This window comes from Trachurus japonicus, chromosome 7, assembly GCF_045865225.1.
Source record: "Trachurus japonicus isolate A0001 chromosome 7, Traja_1.0".
In the NCBI taxonomy this organism is placed as follows: Eukaryota; Metazoa; Chordata; class Actinopteri; order Carangiformes; family Carangidae; genus Trachurus; species Trachurus japonicus.
The window spans coordinates 36,371,974-36,389,880 of record NC_140913.1 but is presented as its reverse complement, the minus strand read 5'-3'; the positions used below and the strand labels follow the sequence as shown (position 1 = coordinate 36,389,880).

The window sequence follows — 17,907 nt, the reverse complement described above, 5'->3', positions numbered from 1 at the left end:
TAGCCAGGGTAGCTGGATCTTTCACTAACTGGTTCTTGATATTAAGTTCCAATCCAGTACTACCTTTTTTGGTTTGCCGCCCAGATAAGCTATTAATTTCTTTCCACACTTTTTTTGAATTTCCCTTAGAGCTCTCAATTATTTTTAAAAAAAAGTGTGCTTTAGCTTTTCGTAGAGCTAATGTTACTTTATTTCGGGCTGAGGTAAATTTTTGATGGTCAATAATTAGACCAGTCTTCAATGAATTTTTAAGCAACTGGTCTCTAATTTTTGAAAGTGAGCGACATTCATTATTAAACCAAGGGAGGGAGCTGGATTTTTTTGTCCTAGCGCTCCCTCTTTTAGAAAAGGACAGCAGAATCTCTTTAATTTTATGAGAAAAACAGTCAGCGCTCTGGTTTATATCATCGCAGGAGATCAAATCACCCCATTCCACCTCCTTAAGAGCTTTATTAACATTTTGTTGTTGATTCTTTGGAATAAAGTTGGAATGTGGAGATTTCTTAGATAGTTGTGTGTGAGAATTTAAGAAACGATTTTTATTGAGTTTCCGGGAAAAGAAAATCACATTGTGATCTGAGATTCCCGTGATAAAGTTATGGGTTTTAAAAATTCTTTCTGGCCTATTTGAGAACAACAGGTCAATTTTAGTTTTAGAATGATTTGTTAACCTGGTTGACTGGTCAATTAATTGAGTAAAATCAAAAGAATCAGTAATTGTCTTGAGATTTTTCCTATCTTTCTTACTGTCCCAATTAATATTAAAATCACCCACCAGAATGATCTCCTTGTTGTGATTTAATGATTTAATTAGAGTCTTGAGTTGATCATAAAAATCTGCTTTGGCTGTGGGTTTACGATACAAGCAGATGACAATAAATGACATTTTGGCAGAGAGAGAAATGTTTACCATGATACATTCTAAATTAATATGCACAGGTAGTTCTATCTGACTACAGTTGAGAGTGTTCTTGACATACAATAGAACCCCCCCCCCTTTCCCATGGTCCCTATCTTTCCTAAAAACCTGATAATCAGGCATTACTATGGCGGCTTCTGGTGAAGATGCAGATAGCCAAGTTTCTGTGAGACCCAAAAAGTCAATGTTGGAGTTGTTCAGCAGGTGCTCCAATTGTTCTCGTTTAGGAACCATACTCCGACCATTTAAGTGTCCACCGAGTAGCCCAAGGGCGTAGAATTGGGTAGGGACGCTAGGGACACGTCCCTACCAATATTCAGCCGCTGTGTCCGCTGTCCGTAGTGTTTAGTTAATGATTATGGCACACAAAGGGTTAACAGCCGGTCTCTGCTAGAAGTCCCGCCTCTAACCTGAATATCGCTCTCCGATTGGCTCTGCTGTTTCTCGCTAACGTACATGTGATTGGCTGTCCCCGCTGTCACTCCGTCTGCTTGTAAAAGTTACCTGCTCGTTGGTCGGACGGGAGGTCACGGTGCTTCAATCTGCAACCGCGAATGTAAGTTGTCAACATGTTCGGCTTTTGTTCTGCCTGGGTCACGTTAGCTAGACGGATTTTAACATCAGTGGTGTCATTTAGGCTACATGAGCATTTATGTTTGTCTCTGTTTGTCTGTCTGTCTGTTTACATGCGTGCGTGTGTGTGTGTGCGCTCTGCCTGTGGGTCTGTGCTTGGTAATAAGGATGTCAGAGAAAAGGAAAATGGACATAAAACACTTCTCTATAAGTGAAAGTGTAAGTTACTTCAAGGGTATCTAACCTCAACAATACAGATAGGCCTAATGAATAAAAGCCAGTATTTAATGGCAAACAGCCTACACTTTTTAAAAGTTATTTTCACTTTTTACTAGCTTATTATTTCCATATATCCTTTGTGTGAAAGGGAGCAACTGTTTAAAAAACAAAAATAAAGAACATTGGTGGGGAAAATAGGCCTACAAAAAAAACTCATATGCTCATGTAATTTTATACATCCATATTTTGGGGGAATAAATTACACATAAGTGTGTGAAAGTAAAAGCCTTTTTTCCTCAGGCAATAACAGTAGGTCTACCACCAAGCTCTATTGTATCCCTAATGTATCTGTTTATATGTCATGCATCAACATATTTTTGTGAGGTGACAGACAGTAGAGAGGCTGGAGGAGATGGAGAAGGAGAGACCAGAGGAGGTAGAGGAGGAGAGGCTAGAACAGAAAGAGGAGAGGCAGGAAGAGGTAGAGAAGGAGAAGCTGGATGAGGTAGAGAAGGAGGAGATGGAGAAGGAGAGACCAGAGGGGGTAGAGGAGGAGAGGCTAGAACAGAAAGAGGAGAGGCAGGAAGAGGTAGAGAAGGAGAAGCTGGATGAGGTAGAGAAGGAGGAGATGGAGGAGAGGCTGGAAATTCACAGGTGAGGACAATGATGGATGTGTTAGTCATGATGATGCACAGTTGACTTCAGCCAGAGCAGCTGAGAACTCTTCTAAGTTGCCTTCTTGTCTTTCATTAGTTGCTCATTAGTTACCCCTACATAACATGAAATTATGATTGCAAATGCAAAAAACGTCAACTTTCGGGAGCGATGCCTCAGAGCACTTTTGTGTCCCCACCAATGTCAAAATCAAACCTACTCCCTTGGAGTAGCCCCTTCTTACATTTCAGGTCCCAGACTGATCTTGCATTATTTAATGTTTGAAAAAGTTTTGAGGAACGGTGTCTTTTTATTACTGGGTTTCTGTTTGGGACTCGCCTGACGCCAGATGTGTGTTGGTGATGTTTACCAGTCACTGGAGGAGGCACGGACACCACGACCACAGGTGGCTTTGGGCGGTGTTGGCGATCGCCGGCTGCTTGGTCACTAGTGACCGCAGAAACCCCGGACAGGTGCAGAAGATGTTGTTGCTCGCCAACTCCGGGATCCAACATGGAGGTCAGAGCTCCGCCAACTGCTAAGCCGCGCGTGGTGAGCGGAGCCCGGTCACAACGCCTGGAGCAGTGCTGCTGACAATCCCCCGCTGCTCGGCGGCAGATCACCGGTGCGGACCCTCTGCCCCAGCAAGGTGTAAGAGATGTTGTTGGATGACGTTACCAGTTGCACCGGTGGCCGGCGAAGCTCCGTCTGTGGCAGATGACACAGCCCGGCTGGCGTCCGTGGCTGTTGAGGACCAAGAGCGATGCCGACGCGGCACTCCACCGGCGAGTATGGGCTCCCGTGCCCCGCCGGGAAGTGGAGCCCCATCAGCCGCTACAGCAGAAGACACAGCCCGGCCGATGCCCACAGCCGCTGGGGACCAGGAGCGACGCCGGCGCGGAACTCCGCCGGCGAGTAGGAGCTCCCGTGCCCCGTCGAGACCGACCACCCATCGGAACAGCACTGGAGGCAGGTGAAGCAGGGCCAGCCAGTTGTTTGCGGCTAATTGTGCTAATTGTGCCCGCTGGGAGAGATGTTCAACCTGCGTTAGCCAGGTTAGCAGCTGCTGGTTACAGTGTGGTGATATCCAGTCCACAACCGCGGCTTGAGGCACTGCCTGATACTGGGGTGGGCGCGTGTTTTCCGGAATCAGTGTGAATGCAGGGCCAGGGTTTAATTCCACATCACCAGCCAGGAGTAATATTACCGCAAATTGAGCGAGGCCTTGGCAGGAGCGCCGCGTGCGGCTCGGTTCATTCTTATTGGATGTGTTTTTTATCGCCTGTCCGTTGTTGAGGAACCTCCAATACAGGAGGGACTGGCTCCTCGTCGCAGGGAGGTAGATGTTATCTCCCTGTTTGGCAATTGCAAGATATCGAGTCTGACAAAGGACAATACAGCAGACTGACAGCGTTAAAAACACCCACTTAGAGGAAAAGATGGAAATTGTCCGACAAGCTGCACTCCGTGCCTGGTCCGCGTCCGCCATCATTCTTTAGTGTGGTGGCTCTATCTGGACCATTCCCTTTTATTGTTAGAGTTAGTTAGGGTAAATACTTCAAAGGTCTGTGTTTAATATAATGATATTTGTTGTGAAACAGGCCCTGTATGATGTAGAAGCTGTGTTGCCTGCTGGTTATTCCCCACACGTTTGCATCTGGCCACGGTAACATGATGAGCATCAGACCGAGCCAGAGCTGAGGCTCAACACCTGAATTCATAAAATCACGCCCACCAGCAGCTTTTTAATCTGATACTGAAAACTGCAACGGCTTCTGTGTAAAATAAGGCAGCAAACGTACATCCAATCGAAAAGCCAAACAACTTAGGTAACGTACTGAATAAATTACATGTGGGAGTTTATGGAGCTTCTCACACATTATGCAGATTTCATTCTTGAAAGAAATGACTTTGAAGTTAACGGAACAGTGAGTGAAGTGAGCCTTGGCCGGGGTGAAACAGCTGACAGGTTTATTTGGGGGACAGCTCTCCATTCCGACACACCTCCACTTCGACACCCCGCTGTTCCGAAATACCCCCACTTCGAAACACCGCTACTCCGACACCCCCTCCTCCCCCCCGCAGCTGTCCAAGGTGCTGAACCGCGTGACGTTGTTTACATTCTGCTTTGTGGCTTGTCTGTGAAACGTGCGCTGCTCAGAGACTGGGCAGATCTGTCCCACTTGCTTTCTCCCAGACTCCGTTGTTGGAGATCTCCCACACAGTAATAGAAATACACTTTTTTTCTTTTTCTCCCCCCCTCCTCCGCTCGAGCGCGGCTGAACCCGGCTTGAGCTCACAGGGGCGCGAGGCTGCTGCAGCCACCGCTCGTGCTGACAGCTGACTGAGGGAGATGCTTTGGTTGGATTTAGGCAATGAAGAAAGGAGTTGGTTAAGTTTAGTAAAAAGACCAGGTAGAGGCTAGACAGGTTAGAAGCATAATGAACATTATAAGTCATTAATACAGTATGAAGTATTTGCTTGTTTTGCAGTTAATTATGCACATGATCCGTTTGACCCCAAAAAGGAAAAAAGGATCACTGCGCACTGCGCACTGCACAGCCTCTGGTTCCTTTCTGATTAGGTCCGTCTGTCCGTTCGGAGTGGGGGGGTTTCCCCCACTGGCCTTTTCGGAGTAGCGGGGTCTTTAGAAAAAATAGAAAACCCCGCTATTACGATGAATGGAAGTCTATTGTCGGAAAGGCGGGGCTTCGGAAAGGCGGGGTGTAACCGTTTATTTGGCCTCACAGTAATTACTTTAAGGCTTTTCACCAGCACAAACACAATACTCATTAATTATGTTCTATGCTCCGTTGCCCAAGCACACTACACAACATGAGTTTTTTTGTTTTGCCGGAGCTGCAGTCAACTGCAATGAGAAAGTCAAACTGAATGTGTCCTTTTATCTGCACAGTGTGCCCCATTGTTTCATGAGGCTGTTGATTATCACTGACATGATTGTTTCCTTACTCAAACCTGTGACCATTTCTTTAAGTTGTAACCATGACAACAACAGTCCAGTACACCTACCTAGTAGGGATGTATATCTCCACCACTGAGGCCGATTCGATACGCATCTCGATACACTGCCACCGATACGATACATTAACGATACACTGAAGCTCCCGTCGATACGATTCACTTCTGTTCACGATACGATGCGATTCAAAAATGATTTCATAATGATATGACTTAATTACAAAGAGATTTGGTTCGATATGATGTATCCAGTTCAATACAGTTGTGATACGAGAGTTTCTTAGCCCACATCAGGTTTCTTACCTCAGTACCACTATTCTGCTTTACTCTCTGTATCAATTTGAGGGATGTAGTCTATATTCGGTTAATTTTTATGGGGCAAACAACTCATATTTGAAAGGTATAGTCTAGAGGTTTTTGCTCAAAAATAAATGCTAGACTTATACAAATGAAATCCAGCTTAATCATATGGGCTTCTAGTCTTGTGTGGTGGTAAGTCTGCATTTTGGTCTTTTGCTATGTTTTAATAATAATAACTTTATTTATATAGCACAAGTTTACAAAGTTCTTCACAACACAACATTAAAGAGACAAGTCACAGATGTTTTGTTGTGCACGGAACACTTCTGGGTGGAGAGTCTGTGTTTTCTCTCCAGCCAGTGACAGAGCTCAGGTGAAGCTCCGTGCAGCAGAGTAGCAGAGCTACTAGCCCTGTTAGCTAACTAGCGGTTAGCATCCGCGGCTACCACCGCTTCCCAGCTAGTTACAGCCACTGACGGCCAAGTATTAACCCGCCGCTCCAGTGCTTCAGGTCGGACTGTTTACTTTTCTTGGCGGCTCTGACTCGTGGACTGTAGCTCTGACTCATAGACTGTAGCTCTGTAGCTCTGACTCAAGGACTGTAGCTCTGACTCATAGACTGTAGCTCTGACTCACAGACTGTAGCTCTGACTCATAGACTGTAGCTCTGACTCACAGACTGTAGCTCTGACTCATAGACTGTAGCTCTGACTCACAGACTGTAGCTCTGACTCATAGACTGTAGCTCTGACTCATAGACTGTAGCTCTGTAGCTCTGACTCATAGACTGTAGCTCTGACTCACAGACTGTAGCTCTGACTCACGGACTGTAGCTCTGACTCATGGACTGTAGCTCTGACTCATAGACTGTAGCTCTGACTCATGGACTGTAGCTGTGACTCATGGACTGTAGCTGTGACTCATAAACTGTAGCTCTGACTCACGGACTGTAGCTCTGACTCACAGACTGTAGCTCTGACTCATAGACTGTAGCTCTGTAGCTCTGACTCATAGACTGTAGCTCTGACTCACGGACTGTAGCTCTGTAGCTCTGACTCATGGACTGTAGCTCTGACTCATAGACTGTAGCTCTGACTCATGGACTGTAGCTCTGACTCATGGACTGTAGCTCTGTAGCTCTGACTCACGGACTGTAGCTCTGACTCACGGACTGTAGCTCTGACTCATAGACTGTAGCTCTGACTCATAGACTGTAGCTCTGACTCATGGACTGTAGCTCTGACTCATAGACTGTAGCTCTGACTCACGGACTGTAGCTCTGACTCAAGGACTGTAGCTCTGTAGCTCTGACTCATAGACTGTAGCTCTGACTCACGGACTGTAGCTCTGACTCATAGACTGTAGCTCTGACTCATGGACTGTAGCTCTGACTCATAGACTGTAGCTCTGACTCATAGACTGTAGCTCTGACTCATAGACTGTAGCTCTGACTCATAAACTGTAGCTCTGACTCATGGACTGTAGCTCTGACTCATGGACTGTAGCTCTGTAGCTCTGACTCATAGACTGTAGCTCTGACTCATAAACTGTAGCTCTGACTCATAGACTGTAGCTGTGACTCATGGACTGTAGCTCTGACTCATAGACTGTAGCTCTGACTCACGGACTGTAGCTCTGACTCATAGACTGTAGCTCTGACTCACAGACTGTAGCTAGCTCTGACTCATAGACTGTAGCTCTGACTCATAAACTGTAGCTCTGACTCATAGACTGTAGCTCTGACTCAGACTGTAGCTCTGACTCATAGACTGTAGCTCTGACTCATGGACTGTAGCTCTGTAGCTCTGACTCACGGACTGTAGCTCTGACTCATGGACTGTAGCTCTGACTCACGGACTGTAGCTCTGACTCATGGACTGTAGCTCTGTAGCTCTGACTCATAGACTGTAGCTCTGTAGCTCTGACTCATAGACTGTAGCTCTGACTCACGGACTGTAGCTCTGTAGCTCTGACTCATGGACTGTAGCTCTGTAGCTCTGACTCATAGACTGTAGCTCTGACTCACGGACTGTAGCTCTGACTCATAGACTGTAGTCTATGAGCTCTGACTCATAGACTGTAGCTCTGACTCACGGACTGTAGCTCTGACTCATAGACTGTAGCTCTGACTCATAGATTGTAGCTCTGACTCATGGACTGTAGCTCTGACTCATGGACTGTAGCTCTGTAGCTCTGACTCACGGACTGTAGCTCTGACTCACGGACTGTAGCTCTGACTCATAGACTGTAGCTCTGACTCATAGACTGTACCCTTACGAAAGAAAAATATATTTACCAATATATTACTTGCAATATATTGTAATATATTGTAATATATTATTCTTCCATTACATTTTCCAATATATTATATATTGTAAATATATGGAAAAATATATTGATGACACATATATTATACAATATATTATATATTGCAATATATGGAAAAATATATTGATGACACATATATTATACAACATATTATATATTGATGTAATATATTGTAATATATTGCAATATATTGCAAAATATACAAAAAACTGCCCCTTTCAATATATTGAAATATATTAAACCTGAATATATAATATATGGGTTTATATATCCCAAAATATATGCAATTTTATATTTATAAATATCCACCATAATGTATTCAGATTTATATGATAAAATGTATTGATAATATATGAAAAGATATAGTGTCACATGTATGTTCAATATATGGTAGAATATATTTTAAATATATGTAAAATTATACATGAAATATATGTATGGCTATGTGTTCAATATATTGTGGAATATATTTAATATATGGAAAATTATATGGAAACAAAAACATGACATATGTGTTCAATATATTGTGGATGAATACTTAAATATGCAAACTGCAATATGTGCACAAACCTTTATACCACATATTAACACAGACTGGGTAATTTATCAAAAGCAACCTTTATTTTCTTTTAATCAGGCACAGATACTGAACCCAGTTTGAGGTTGGGAGCTATACAGGCCTATTAAAACCCCAACCAGGGTTCCTACAGCTTAAGCCAAGTTAAATTTAAGACTTTTTTTAAAACCACTTGAAATTAAATTTAAGACCAACTTCATAATAAACACAAATGCAGAAAAAAAAGAAACACCTCACATCAATTACATAGGGTTAGGGACAATTTTACCCACTTTCCTATGTGATCCAAGGTAAAGTGACTGCTACATGAACATTGGATTGTGTCTCTTTCCAGCTGTCCTTTCAAAATAAATGCATAAAAAGTCCGAAAAAAAAAAAAAAATCACCACTGACTCGGAATCTGGTGGCTGTGAGAAATTTAGCGTTGACGGCCACCATAAAATACCACTTACCAAGTGTTAACATTTTTAAGACTTTTGAAAAATTGATTTAAGACATTTTAATGCCAATTAAGGCCTTGTTTTTAGATTAATGAATTCAATGCCTTTTAAGACTTTTTAAGGATCCGTAAGAACCCTGCCAACAGGCCTGGCATATGGTCAGACAAAGGAAATGTGACTGACTCTACATTTCTGAACAGTGCAACATTTTTAAAGAATGCCATTGAACAGACAATACATATACTTTTGGAACTGTGGAAAAGAAATAAATAGCCAAAAGAAAATTGATGTAGCAGATAAAGCAGATGTATGTATGTAGCAGATGAAGAGATGTCCACCCTCCAATTGGTAGTAATCAGCTGGCTCCTTGGTGCATCTAGGGAAAAAGAGAGAAAAAAAAAGAGATTTTTTAAATATTATTTAAATTATCTGTATAAAATGCTCTGACGTCCTTTGCTTCATTCTAATGTTCAACCTAACATCAAACATCAGATCATTCACAGGGGGTTTGGAGGGGGGTGTCAAAGAGTCAATCGATTAGTACTCCGCGATTATCAAATACTTTCGCTTGAAATGCCTATCCCTACTGGAGTCCAGACTCCACACCAGTAAAAACAAGATAATAGACCACTAGTTTAATGTTAGTATTCAGTCGGTATTCAGCTGTATAGTCAATGATTTCCCTCAACTCTATCACTCAGTCAGCCAGCATCTAGTCTGGGGCCGTTGACCCGCTGTTTTGGTAGGAAACGGATCCAGGGCGAGAGAGACAGACCTTTCCTTCAAAATAAAAGCACCAAGCTAATAAAATGCGGTAAAACTCTTTAATTTAAGGAATATAATTTACAAGAAAGTCCCCGAGCCATTAAATTGACATTTTGCTTTTATTGTATTACAAGTTAATGTTTATTCAGGGTACCCCCAGAATTTTGCAACTCAAATTTAAGACTTTTTAAGACCTTTTTAAGACCACATCTAATGAAATTTAAGACCAACCTCGCAACAGTCATTTTACGTTTGCCAACGCAGCATTCCATGATTTTTTGCAAGTAGATACAGTTATGTTGTTGCGATGTATCATGCAGATAGATAAAAAATAAGACCTTTGTAGGGGTGTAACGATACACATAAATCATGGTTCGGTACGCACCTCGGTTTTGAGGTCTCGGTTCGGTTCATTTTCGGTAAGAGAACAAAATGCAAAACATAAATTTGCTTGTTGTTTATTAGGAATTTTTCTAAACCAAATTTACATGTTTTAGTCAAATGTAATTATTTTACTCACCTACTAATGCTATGTTGTAGGTACATTCTGTCCCTGATACAAATAAACTTATTAAACTAAACCAAGCCATTATACAAAATATGAAAAAAATATAAAAGGCTACTGTTGTAAAGTGCTGCCTAATAAGTTCAATAAATTATTCTCAAAATAACAAAACATACAGCCTTACAATGATTTTTTTTTTTTTTTTTTTTACATGTAAAGTGCAGCACTAACAGTTCGAGCCAGTGACGGACTGACCATAGGGCAATGTGGGCAAATGCCACAACGGCTGCCTGACGATGCAACCGTTCGGCCGCAAATAAATAAATAAATGAATGAATAACGCGGGTCATCACGAGGCACAGTGCGTAGTGTCAACACAGCAGCGACATGCGCCTGCTCTGGGCGCATCTGCAGCAGATCCACATGTACTGGAGCTTGTGCGCAACACAGACACAGAGAGAGAGACAGACAGACAGACAGACGGACAGGCAGACAGACAGAGAGGAGATAGGAGCCACAGGCCCCCCACCTCCATTCCTCCCAAAAGCAGGAGGGTCTTCAAGCCTCTGTTTTCTCGCTAGCATTAGCAGTAGCATTAGCGATAGCCACGACGTAAACGGGCTGCACGTGTAGCTGCAGGCGGACTGTAAACACACACAACTTCTGTACCGAAACTCACTCGTTCACAGCGCTGTGCCGAACCGAACGCCCCGTACCGAATCGGTTCAATACAAATACATGTACCGTTACACCCCTAGACCTTTGAGAATGAAATTTAAGACTTGTAAACTAAATTTAAGACCTTTTCAAGGCCTTAATTTATAGTTATCAAATTTAAGACTTTTTCAAGTTTTTAAGACCCCGCGGGTACCCTGTTATTTTATAAGTTTTATGTTGGTGAATACTTTTATTTTGGTGAATTTGGTGATTTCGGTATCAGCTACAGACAGGAACCAGAATGCAGACTAATTGGGAGGTAACTGACACCAGGCTCTTTGCTTGTCTGAAGAGCCTGGTGATGCGAGGCTAGCCAGCATCAGTCCTGTGGAAATTTCAATTACTTCTGTATGGGATGGTGCTATACATTTAAAGCGATAGTTCACCCAAGATTGAAATTTCACTCATTATCTACTCACCCTCATGTGGACTAAGGGCTGGGAGAAGTTTCAGAGTCCTCCGTGGCTTCTCTGAGTTACAGGGGGTCTCGACGTAGCAGTGCATGTCAATATAACGGTTGCAAATGGATACCAACTGTCTTGGTAACAAAAAGACACACCAAAAAACATCCAAATACCTCCATGCTGCTCGTATGTAATGTCCGTCTTGTATTGAAGCCCCGAAATGCGAAATTGTCCCGGAAAAAATTGAATAAGTCAATTTTTCAAGCTTGTTTTGTAGCGGAAGCTTCTCAAAGCTCCTCAGTGTTTCCCCTAGCCGTTTTGTCTTGGGGGGGTGGGGGTCGATGAGTCCGGGGGGGGGGTGTATGTGAAGGTGTGTGTGTTCATCTCTCGCGCGCTCTGTTTGGATTAAATAAACACAAATAGGCTACAAACACACACATTGGCCTCTAGTATTTTATATTGTTTTCATATATTTTACTGATCGAAATTATAGAATAGGCCTACGAGTGTGTGTTTTATTGAGTGTGCGTATGAAAATAGTGGGTTTTTTAGGTGCTGTGGCTACAAGCAAATTTCATATTGTCTCTGTACAAAGACTTATTCAAGATTTGCGTTTGGGCAACACTGAAATATAACAGGCAAAACATCGAAATTGATTTATTCATGGCCACATTAAGTGAAATTATTAACTTTACCGATTATCCATCTGTCCTGCTGTGAGTGGACAACTTCTTTCAGTGGTGACTGACTGTATAAAAAATAAGATATAGGCTGTAGTCTAATATATAATGAACTAGGGATGCACATGTTTAACCGTTAACCGATAACAAGAACTTTGACCGATTAATACTATCGGTTATTTATTTATTTTATTAGCTCCTTATGTCGTCAACTCATGGGGGCGTGTTGGCACTTGTTCACGTGCCTTCAGTCATATTTCGCAGCAAAAAGTTACACAGGAGGACTGACAGTATGTGCAGCAGCAGCCCCAGTGAAGGAAGGTCAGACAATAAATGTAGCCTACGGACATAGATGTGCATCACCTGTAACAACGGCGCTGGAAAAAAAAAAAAAAAAAAAAGAGGACGTCGCTGCTCTCCAGCCTGTTCACCTGCAGCTCTCCTGCAGCTCCATGGAGGAGCTGTCAGAGGAGCTCTGCTGCTCCTTCAGTGGGGTGTTTGGCTGCACTTTGTATAAAAACAGTTCTACATTGGACGATCTAACCTCCAGAGCGCACTGATCAGCTGTCGCGGCGCACGTGTGTATTTAGCGGCAAAAAAAAAAAAAAAAAAATTGAAACAAAAATTTTTTTTTTTTTTTCTTTTTTTGGCCGTGCGCCGCAAGATTCTTAATCTTATCGGTTAACGGTTAATAATCGGTTAACAAGCGTCGGTTATCGCTCAGAAAAAAAATTCAAAATGTGCATCCCGATAATGAACTCCTGACGCTCAGCAGGTGAGGAGAACAACTGTAGGCGGAGACGCTCAGAGAGAAAGTCAACAGCGGATCAGCTGATCTCTCCCTCCGTACAAACGCTCCGTTCTGATCCACTGGACTTTCAAAGTAAAGCTGACGCAGCTGATAATGAGTTAAATAGTGAAACAGCGGTGCTTTTATCGCCAGTTTTATGATTAAACAAAATAGACCAGACGCCAAAACGACTGCTGCAGGGCGCGAGCCGGCCGCGGAGGTGCACGCCGCGGTGAATCTGATTCGCGGCGCTTCCTCGCCCGGTGTGTACCCGGCGTGAGCGCTGGTATTTAAAAATCAAATGGCAGAGGGAGAATAGTGCCGTTTGGTTGCTTGGGCAGCTTGGGTGCTTCAGGTGGAGCGCTCTACAGTTTGATCAGACCAACAGGTCCGCTTTGACCGCGATTGGCTCCTTGATGTCCGGTTTTTCAAGGGGGGCGGGGGCCCGTGCAGGCGGGGCGGGCCGCCCCGCCAATAGAACGGTAGGGGAAACACTGCTCCTCTTCCCGGTTCGTCATATTTGGACGAACTGGGAAGAGAACAGACCCTGGTTCATCCAAATATGACGAACCGGGAAGAAGAGCTTCGAGAAGCTCGAAAAATTGACTTATTTCATTGTTTTTGGGACAATTTCGCATTTCGGGGCTTCAATACAAGACGAACATTACATACGAGCAGCATGGAGGTATTTGGATGTTTTTTGGTGTGTCTTTTTGTTATGAAGACAGTTGGTATCCATTTGCAACCGTTATATGGACATGCACTGCTACGTCGAGACCCCCTGTAAGAGAGAAGCCACTGAGGACTCTGAAACTCCTCCCAGCCCTTAGTCGACATGAGGGTGAGTAGATAATGAGTGCAATTTCAATTTTGGGTGAACTATCACTTTAAAAACTTGAACTGAAATTAATCTGAACTAGGTTTAATGAAAAAATTTAAGAAGCAAAATGCATTTGCCATAATTCTTGGTCTGTTTGCCTACCTGTTTGCATGTTGAAGTCTGTACCCCATCATCTTTTGCTCTATTGTCACTTCGGGTTCTCCAGCACGATGATCTCATGGGTAGAGCACTGCTGTGGGTCCTTGGCTGTGTAAAATACAGATTGACATAACAAAGAGTATTCAGTCAATTAGAAACAGAGTAAAACATTAATTAATCAAGGACAAAAATATCTTTAGCTGTGTCACAGTATTAAGGATAGAATGATTTTTTTTTATTTTATTTTGCGGCTGATCCTGATTATTATTACTCAAATAACACTATATTTAGAACTAATATCCTAATGAAAATTACTGCCACATATCTTTGACTTTAAAGTTTCTATTATTTTGTCCAACCTATGTAGGGTGAATTGAACTTATTACACCTGTGTGTATAAACTGGATTCACTAATGATGGCTTATTTGCAGGCTATATCATTTTCAGCTGGATGACTAATACTTCATCAACCGAGTATACACTAATATCAGTGATACTTTACTTTTATTAACAGGAGTGAGTATTAGTAACCATGCTAAGAGGCCACAGTCAGTGTAGTGTCTCATCTCCAGTAGTTTCTGTTACTAGCAGAGTTCATGTTGTTTTCTTCTGCAGCAGAGTGCGTTTTCTAAAGCAGTGGTTCTCACACACACACGCGCGCGCGCGCCGCGAGTAGCCGCGAAGCAGCGAGAAGCGGAGCCCTTTGATGTTAACGACTGTGTCACACCGGAGCCACGTCGCTCCGGTTCACAGCAGCAGCGGCGCGGCGCGCGAGCCGCGAGCTATGGCCGCGAGCGAGCCTGTCAAGCCGGGCAGGAAGTCGCACAAAGAAACAGCGGAAGAATCCGGTTCATTTTCAAAATAAAACACATTCCGAAGCCGGTTTACCCCCCCCGTTTGGGAACCACTGTTCTAAAGGAACTTTCACTTATGTTTACACAGTGTTCAAAACAGTGTCTTAAATAACTCAATAAACAGCCCATGAAAAAAATATTTTTTCCAGCAGATATCTTTGTTACAACATGACTGAGCTAACTGGAGTAGTTTCATGTTGTGTCCGACAACGGGAGGGTTTTAACAGCTGACGTCCTGGTGTTAGCTTAGCTGCTGCTGTTAGCTGTCAGCAGCAGCTAAGCTAACGGCTACGATAGCCATGACTAGTTGCAGAGGCGTGCACACAGAAGTGGTGGTGTTTGTTCGGTAATTCGTTTTGTAGATTTAACAAACATCAGATTAGTCAGGGCGGTTTTGGCAGCCCGGAGCCTCCACATTTGGTGCCTACATCGGTGGCTAATGCTACCAGTTAGCCGCTAACGCTACCAGTTAGCCGCTCGCTAGAATGCTACTACGGGGTTGAAAGCCGGATAGCTCATGTGCTAATGGCGATTAGCTTTTCTCTCTTTTCTTTCTAACCCTTTTCTCTGTAACACGTTAATGAAGCCATGTACCGGCTGAAACATCCTCCTCACCGTTGGTTAGAACAAGGAGAATAAGAAAAAAAAACCCTCCATGGTGACATGTCGAGACATGTCCAGGACTTCACATCCGTTAACGTTACACAGCCCCCCTCCCTCTCACCAGAGCCTGCCTCGTTTGAATCCCTGACACCAACAACGCCACAATAATAACAGAGAAATATCTTACCTGGTATTTTTTGCAGGATTTAAATTCACTCAAGCTCTCGTTAGGACCAGGTTCCAGCCGACTGTTTGTCCATTTATCCGTATCGTAAAAATAATCCACATGACTGGTCATTCTTGAACGACTGAAGTGCGTCGCGCGGTTCCCGTTTCACAGCAGCAGTAACGGTTATTTTCAAATTTGGCGCCGGAAAGGCGCGCACAGCTGTCATTGGCCAAGAGCCATTATGTCAGTCAGATCAACCAATCATGTTCAAATGCTCACGATGAGACAGCCAATGGATTTTGTTTCATTGTGGTAACATTTTATTTTTTATTTTTATATCTAATAAAAAAAATAATTCCTGACCTGCAATCGGTTCACAGACCATTGCTAAGTAAAACCAAAGACGGTTTATAAACCAAGACCTTTCATGACGAGTCAGCTTCCTGTATGCATGTCACGTGGGCTTCTGCACGGCCACGCCCCTTTAGAGAGACCAGAGGCAGCTTGGAGTGTATTGATTCCTATGGGACAATTTAATGTGAACACCGATTATGATCGGGCCTTTCTCCCCACGGTCACTGAAGCAAATTTTGGACTCATTTTTCACAAGCCACATCTCTTCTGAACAGTTTGACACCAAAATGGTAATTTTCAGACGGAGAGATCCGGAGAAAATCCACTTTGTTCAAGACCTGTCTCTGTCTCTACGACACACTCTCGCGAGATTTGGCACAGATCTCCTAGGCAACGTCAAACAAACGGCCGCGAACTCCCGTGAAAATGATTTAAATTATTTTTGGCATGCTAAATATTACTGTTAGTAGTGTAAATATTTAATGTTATCATAAGAAAATATAAATATCTCACTTTCATCTACCTAAAAATTGTATAAATCCACACACACGTTCACAGACGAGGTGGGGTGACGGTTGGCCACGCCCACTTAGAGAGACAGGAAGTGTAACCATTTCATATCATTGGAGCAGCCGCTCATGGAGTATCTTTCCATTTATTGAATATCTTTGGTAAAACACACCGTTGCTAGGGTCACCGCTCTGATCAGAGGACACAGAGGAGGAGAACTATGCAGGATATTTACTTTAATTGAATTTTTACCTTCAGCTTCGGACTAATTGTGATGTTAGATAAATTACTTAACTTGTTACAGGGGGGGGGGGGGGGGGTTATAAATATACACATATACTATACTATATACTATATTTTTTTAAATGTTTTACACACACATATATATATATATATATATATATATATATATATATATATATATATATATATATATATATATATATATATATATATGTGTGTGTGTATGTTGTATAAAATATAAACATTTAAAAAATATAGTGCCTTTTTGGCCTTGATCTCAATATATTTTTCAATATATACACATATATGATCCATGCATATATATGAAAATATATAAAACATTAAAAAAATATAGTGCCTTTTTGGCCTTGATTTCAATATATTTTTCAATATATACACATATATGATCCATGCATATATATATAAATATATAAAATATTTAAAAATATAGTGCCTTTTTGGTCTTTCTTTCAATATATTTCTCAATATATACACATATATGATCCATGCATATATTGCAATATATTGGAAAATATAAAAATTAAATCCCATATATGGGAATATATTGCCTAATATATCACATGATATTTTCTAATATATTGCAATATATTTTTCTTTCGTAAGGGTAGCTCTGACTCATGGACTGTAGCTCTGACTCATAGACTGTAGCTCTGACTCACGGACTGTAGCTCTGACTCATAGACTGTAGCTCTGACTCACGGACTGTAGCTCTGACTCAAGGACTGTAGCTCTGACTCATAGACTGTAGCTCTGACTCACGGACTGTAGCTCTGACTCATAGACTGTAGCTCTGACTCATAGACTGTAGCTCTGACTCATGGACTGTAGCTCTGACTCATAGACTGTAGCTCTGACTCACGGACTGTAGCTCTGACTCAAGGACTGTAGCTCTGTAGCTCTGACTCATAAACTGTAGCTCTGACTCATAGACTGTAGCTCTGACTCATGGACTGTAGCTCTGACTCATAGACTGTAGCTCTGACTCATGGACTGTAGCTCTGTAGCTCTGACTCATGGATTGTAGCTCTGACTCATGGACTGTAGCTCTGACTCATAGACTGTAGCTCTGACTCATAGACTGTAGCTCTGTAGCTCTGACTCATAGACTGTAGCTCTGTAGCTCTGACTCATAGACTGTAGCTCTGACTCATGGACTGTAGCTCTGACTCATAGACTGTAGCTCTGACTCATGGACTGTAGCTCTGACTCATGGACTGTAGCTCTGACTCATGGACTGTAGCTCTGACTCATAGACTGTAGCTCTGACTCATAGACTGTAGCTCTGACTCACGGACTGTAGCTCTGACTCATAGACTGTAGCTCT

At 42.6% G+C, this 17,907-nt stretch overlaps 1 long non-coding RNA gene across 1 annotated transcript; it reads right to left on the bottom strand.

Annotated features, from left to right (window-relative positions):
- Positions 1 to 8,996: 8,996 nt before the first annotated feature.
- LOC146985261 (uncharacterized) lies at positions 8,997 to 15,412 on the bottom strand. Its single transcript, XR_015036224.1, has 3 exons — positions 15,299 to 15,412; positions 13,833 to 13,937; positions 8,997 to 9,365 (listed from the first exon to the last, which is right to left on the bottom strand). It is a non-coding gene; the product is annotated as an uncharacterized LOC146985261 (long non-coding RNA).
- Positions 15,413 to 17,907: the final 2,495 nt, after the last annotated feature.